Here is a 6611-nt window from a genome sequence, read left to right as displayed (position 1 = left end):
TTTCTAATATTGTAGATTTCTATCTTTCTTTTTCTTCCTTTTTCTTTCTTTCTAATGTAGATTTATATCTGTCTATAGATCTATCCTTCCTTCCTTCCTTCCTTCCTTCCTTCCTTCCTTCCTTCTCTCTCCTTTTCTTTCTTTCTTTCTTTCTTTCTTTCTTTCTTTCTTTCTTTCTTTCTTTCTTTCTTTCTTCTTTCTTTCTTCCTTCCCTCTCCTTTCTTTCTTTTCCTTTCTTTCTTTCTAATGTAGATTTCTATCTTTCTTTTTCTTCCTTTTTCTTTCTTTCTAATGTAGATTTATATCTGTCTATAGATCTATCCTTCCTTCCTTCCTTCCTTCCTTCCTTCCTTCCTTCCTTCCTTCTCTCTCCTTTTCTTTCTTTCTTTCTTTCTTTCTTTCTTTCTTTCTTTCTTTCTTTCTTTCTTCTTTCTTTCTTCCTTCCCTCTCCTTTCTTTCTTTTCCTTTCTTTCTTTCTAATGTAGATTTCTATCTTTCTTTTTCTTCCTTTTTCTTTCTTTCTAATGTAGATTTATATCTGTCTATAGATCTATCGTTCCTTCCTTCCTTCCTTCTCTCTCCTTTTCTTTCTTTCTTTCTTTCTTTCTTTCTTTCTTTCTTTCTTTCTTTCTTTCTTTCTTTCTTTCTTCTTTCTTTCTTCCTTCCCTCTCCTTTCTTTCTTTTCCTTTCTTTCTTTCTAATGTAGATTTCTATCTTTCTTTTTCTTCCTTTTTCTTTCTTTCTAATGTAGATTTATATCTGTCTATAGATCTATCGTTCCTTCCTTCCTTCCTTCTCTCTCCTTTTCTTTCTTTCTTTCTTTCTTTCTTTCTTTCTTTCTTTCTTTCTTTCTTTCTTTCTTTCTTTCTTCTTTCTTTCTTCCTTCCCTCTCCTTTCTTTCTTTTCCTTTCTTTCTTTCTAATGTAGATTTCTATCTTTCTTTTTCTTCCTTTTTCTTTCTTTCTAATGTAGATTTATATCCATCTATCTATAGATCTTTCTTTCTTTCTTTCTTTCTTTCTTTCTTTCTTTCTTTCTTTTTCTTTTTCTTTCTCTCTCTCTTTCTTTCTTTCCAACCACAATTGAGCCCCAAGTGTTGTTGTTGTTGTTGTTAAGCGAGACCTTTGTTAAGTCAGCTTTGCCCCGTTTTGTGACCTTTCTTGCCACAGTTGTTAAGTGAATCGCCGGGTTTGGCAAAGTTAGCAGCCTGGGTGTGAACTCAAAACCTGACTCCCCCCCCCCCACCCGGACTTCCGCTGGTCCGACGGTCGCAAAAGGGGATCATCACCTGACCTTGAGACACGGCGACGGTCGTAACCACGAGCCACTGGCCGAGTGTCTGCATTTTGATCAGGTGAAACGTGGGGATGTTGCAACGGTCGTAAGTGCGAGAAAGGGCCCGGAATCACGTTTTTCCCCAGTCCCGTTGTAACTTTGAACGGCCGCTAAGCAAACTGTTGCGACTGGAGTTACACACTGTGGGTCTGGGACGGGGCACGTGGAGAGGGTCCTAACGGGGGTCTCTGGAGCTTCCTCCGGGGAAATTGCCGCTCTTTCAGCCTGCCCACTGTGGGAAGAATCCAGAGAAAGGAATATTTTGGGAAATATTAAAAAGGCAGAATATTATATTTCCCCAAAGGGTCTTAAAGGCAGAACCAACCAACCCGACCCCCCTTTTCCCCCCCTCTCTGCCCTAAACAGGAACCAGGTCTGCAGAAATGCAGATGTGATAATCTTGTGAGAAAGATTGGAGCCAGGAAGCTTGGAGCTGATGGGATTAGAAAGACAAAAGATCCCCAGAATCAACAATCCCTCGCACCCAAAAAAAATCCAACACAGGACATAGCCATCAGCCACAGCCCCAGGGAAGCGGGATATGACCTTGGGGACCTAATAGGTCAGGGGTCTTCAAACCTGGCCCTTTGATGACTCGTGGACCTCAACTCCCAGAATTCCTCAGCCAGGAATTCTGGGAGTTGAGGTCCACGAGTCATCAAAGGGCCACGTTTGAAGACCCCTGTAATAGGATTAACCCACCAGAAAGGCACATTCAGACTCAGGTCAAAGTTCATGCCACAGAAACAACTCCAAACACAAAAGGCCAAGAAGGTATAAAAACCCACCCCTCCCTGCTCCATGTGGGTCAGTCTTTTTGAGGATCTGTCTTTCTGGCTCTGCTCTCCAATAAATTGCAACCTCCTTTCCAAAGCAGTCTCCATTTTGTTCATTCCCAGCTTGGACTGGACCCCGATGGAAGATTTTTCTTTCAACACCACGTTTGCTCGCGGGCACACCTGCAGCCCACTTTCCTTTTACTTCTTTGCATCCTGTCTTTATTATTTTTATAAAGAACTACTCAGGCTGGCGAACCTTTCCAACATTTATTTATTTATTTATTAATTGATTTTATATACCGCCCTATTCCCGAAGGACTCGGGGCGGTTTGCAGGGCGAATTAAAACAATACAAATAAATAGAATTAAAATAGAATTAAATTAAGACTAGCCCACAATTAAATTAAAATTTAAAATTTAAAATTTAAAGTTAAATTAAAACCCCCTCAGTCCAGGCCAGAAAGATCAAATAACCAAGTTTTCAGGTCCTGGCGAAACGAACGAAGGTCCGGGGCAGTCCGAAGTTCCACCGGCAGTTCATTCCATAGGGCAGGCGCACCCACAGAGAATGCCCTCCCCCTTGGAATCACCCGCCGGCATTCCCTAACCGGCGGAACCCTGAGAAGACCCTCCCTGTGGGAGCGCACAGGACCAAGGGAGCTTGATGCCGGCAGCAGGTGTTCCCTTAAATATCCCGGACCCAAGCCATTTAGGGCTTTATAGGTCATCACCAGCACCTTGAATCTCACCTGGAGGGCAACCGGAAGCCAATGCAGCTCACGGAGAAGAGGTGTTACACGGGAGTATCGGGAAACTCCCATTACTACTCGCGCGGCTGCATTCTGCACCAGCTGAAGCCTCCGAGTGGTCCTCAAGGGCAGCCCCATGTAGACAGCATTGCAGTAGTCTAACCGGGAGGTCACGAGCGCATGAGTGACTGTGCGTAGGGCATCTCGGTCCAAATAGGGTCACAACTGGCGCACCAGCCAAATAGGGTTGCAACTGGCGCAACATGCTTTCCCCCTCCCATTTTCCTCTCAACAACAACCCGGTGAGGTGGGCTGGGCTGAGAAAGAGAGAGAGAGAGTGACTGGGCCCAAAATCAGGCAGCTGGCTTGGATGGCTAAGGTAGGACTAGAACTCGCTGTCTCCTGGCCTAGTATCTTAACCAAACTGACTTTCCTAGTCTCACAGTCTCGTGATCTTTGGGTTTATGTGGCGGAATCTTGATTTGTTTCCGTCACCAATTACCTACAGGGGGTCCTCTACGTACGTCAACAATTGGGAGTAGAACCTCTGTGGTCCTTAAGGGAGCCATACCCAATTTTATGACCTTTTTGTCGAAGTTGTTAAGCAGCCGTTCAAGGAATTCCGCCGGCCGTTAAACGAATCTAGCTTCCCCCGCTGACTTTGCCTGCTGGACATCGGCTGGGAAGGAAACAAACGGGGGCCACACCAATGCAAGAGGCTGCAATCGTCGTAAATACGGGCGGTCCTCAACTAACGACAGTTTCTTTAGCTTCCATTCAAAGTTACAGCGGCACTAAAGCGGATTATGAAGGCTTTTTTAAAAAAAAACATTTACGACTTAACAACCGGATCGTGCCGTGATTCAAGGCAGGTGGTCAAATGAGCCCAAATTCAATGAAGAAATGTTCCGTTGAGCGACAGAAATTTTGGGCCGAGTTGCAGGCGTACGTCGAAGGATTACCTGGTTTCCAGGGGCCTGGATTTTGATCACGTGACTGTAGCCCTGCTGCAAGGGTCATAAGTGCAAGGACTAATTGGAAGCCCCCTTTTTTGCCCCCAATGGCGTCATAACTCCGAACGGTTGCTAAACGAAGAGATATAAGTTGTAAGACGACATGTAAGCAGTTTGAAATGACCATAGAATCAGCCAGGAAAATGTCTAGTCAGATTCTCCATCATCAGGAGGCAACTGGACTTTCTTGTTTTTCCTTTGAAGACGTTTCGCTTCTCGTCCCAGAAGCTTCTTCAGCTTCTGACTGGATGGTGGAGGAATGGAAGGATTTATACTCCTTGCAGACAGCTGGTCGTTTGCATCCTTTTAGAGAGTCGTTGAGGCCACCTGGAGGTTTAACTGTATCCTCAATGGTGCTTTTTCAACTGGACTTCCTTGCTTTTCTTTGAAGACATTTCGTTTCTCATTTACTGTCTCGTATTCAAGCTAGTACACTTCTAATTGTATCAACTCAATAAAAACATCATTATTACATTTATCAATGCATTTTTAGCTTATACATATCTTAATTAATCTTCATAAGCAATCCATACCCTGTTATTAACTTTTACCTAATTTTTAATTTCTCATCAATATTCCAATTTAACCTTTAATATCCATAATTTCCAGACTTTGGGTATACAAGATTTCCCTTATCTCACTTCATAACAAACTATAATATCCAAAATACACATTTTACCTATTATAAATGTAATCTTGTTCTATTTCCTAAAAATTATCTATTTCCCACCATATTAAATCATCTGCTTAATAATAGAATGTCCCCTTTGATCAATCAAAACCATTTATATATATATATATATATATATATATATATATATATATATATATATATATATATATATATATATACATACATATATATTTGTTTTCTGAGGTTTTCGCGGGTGTTCGTATGTGGATCTTTGGTTATTCGGGTTTTTTCCCGCGTAGAACTAAAGGTGTAGGGGCGACGTTTCGACGGAATCCCATCCGCCTGATGATGACGGATGGGATTCCGTCGAAACGTCGCCCCTACACCTTTAGTTCTACGCGGGGAAAAACCCAAATAACCAAAGATCCATATATATATATGTATATATATATGTATATATGTATATATGATGTATATATGTATATATGTATATATGTATATATGTATATGTATATATAATTAGTTTTCTATACTGCCCTATTCCCGAAGGACTCAGGGCGGTTTACAGGGCAATATTTAAAAGACAATATAAATTAAGATAAAAATAGAATTGAAAAGAATTAAATTAATAATAGTCCAACAATAAAACAATGTTAAAATTTAAAACTAAAGCCCCCCTCAGTCCAGGCCGGATAAATCAAAAAGCCAGGTTTTCAGGTCCCGGCGAAATGAGCGCAGGTCAGAGGCAGTCCGGAGTTCCACAGGTAAATCATTCCAAAGGGCAGGCGTGCCCACAGAGAATGCCCTCCCTCTGGGGATCACCCGCCGGCGCTCCCTAACCGGCGGCACCCTAAGAAGGCCCTCCCTATGGGAGCGCACAGGACGATGGGAAGTTGATGCCGGCAGCAGGTGTTCCCTTAGATAATCCGGACCCAAGCCATGTAGGGCTTTATAGGTCATCACCAGCACCTTGAATCTCACCCGGAGGGCAACTGGAATCTCTCTCTATATCTATATCTATATCTGTATCTGTATCTGTATCTGTATCTGTATCTGTATCTGTATCTGTATCTGTATCTGTATCTATATCTCTATATCTATCTATCTATCTATCTATCTATCTATCTATCCATCCATCCATCCATCCATCCATCCATCCATCCATCCATCCATCCATCTATCTATCTATCTATCTATCTATCTATCTATCTATCTATCTATCTATCTATCTATCTATCTATCTATTGCCTGGGTTAATCAATAAACCAAACATATTCCTGATGATTAATTTTCATTTCCCTTTTAAATCTAATTTTTCAATATTAAACAAATCGAATCCTCATCTTCCACTGATTTCCAACTATTTTGAATCTAATAACCAAAATTCCCCTTATCTCAACATCCCCCTTTTGAGCGTCTAATTGACAAAAAAGAGCCTCGTTGGCCCTGCAAGTCGTTTCTTCCCTGAGTTACGTTTGCTACCAAGTAATACTTTACTAAAATAATATTTGGTTCCTTTCTAGTCAAAGTAAACATAACAAGAGAGGGTTGTAAACCTGCTTCAGGATTTCGAGATTTGGAGGTGGGGTCCGCGGCCAAAATTATAAGGAGGGACGGGAGCGGAGAGAGTTAATTTTGATCTAGTCTCTCATAAATAAATAAATAAATATCCAAATGTCGGAATTTATTTATTCAAGTAGAGCATTCCTTGACTTACAACAGTTCATTCAGTGACTGGGAAGGGAAGGGAAGGAAATGAAAAAAGGGGAAAGGAGGAGAGGAAAGAGAAGGGGGAAAAGAGAGGGAGAGGCAAAGAAAGGGAAGGGAAAAACAGAGAAAGGAAGGGAAAAATAGGGAAAGGAAAGGAAAAGGAAGGGAAGGAAAAGGGGGAGGGAAGGAAAGAAAGGGAAGGAAGGAAAAAAGAGGGAAAGGAAAAAGAGGGAAGGAAAGGAAGAGGAAAGAAGGGGGAAAAGGGAAAGGAAAATAAAGGGAAAGGAAAAAGGGAAAGTTAGGGGGAAATAGGGAAAGGGGAAAAAGAAGGAAAGGGGAAAGAGGGAAGGGAAGGAAAAGAGGAAAGAAGGGGGAAAAGGGAAATAAAGGG

The sequence above is a fragment of the Vipera ursinii genome (assembly GCF_947247035.1).
Source record: "Vipera ursinii genome assembly, chromosome: 7".
Lineage (NCBI taxonomy): Eukaryota > Metazoa > Chordata > Lepidosauria > Squamata > Viperidae > Vipera > Vipera ursinii.
Note: the sequence above shows the minus strand (reverse complement) of the source record.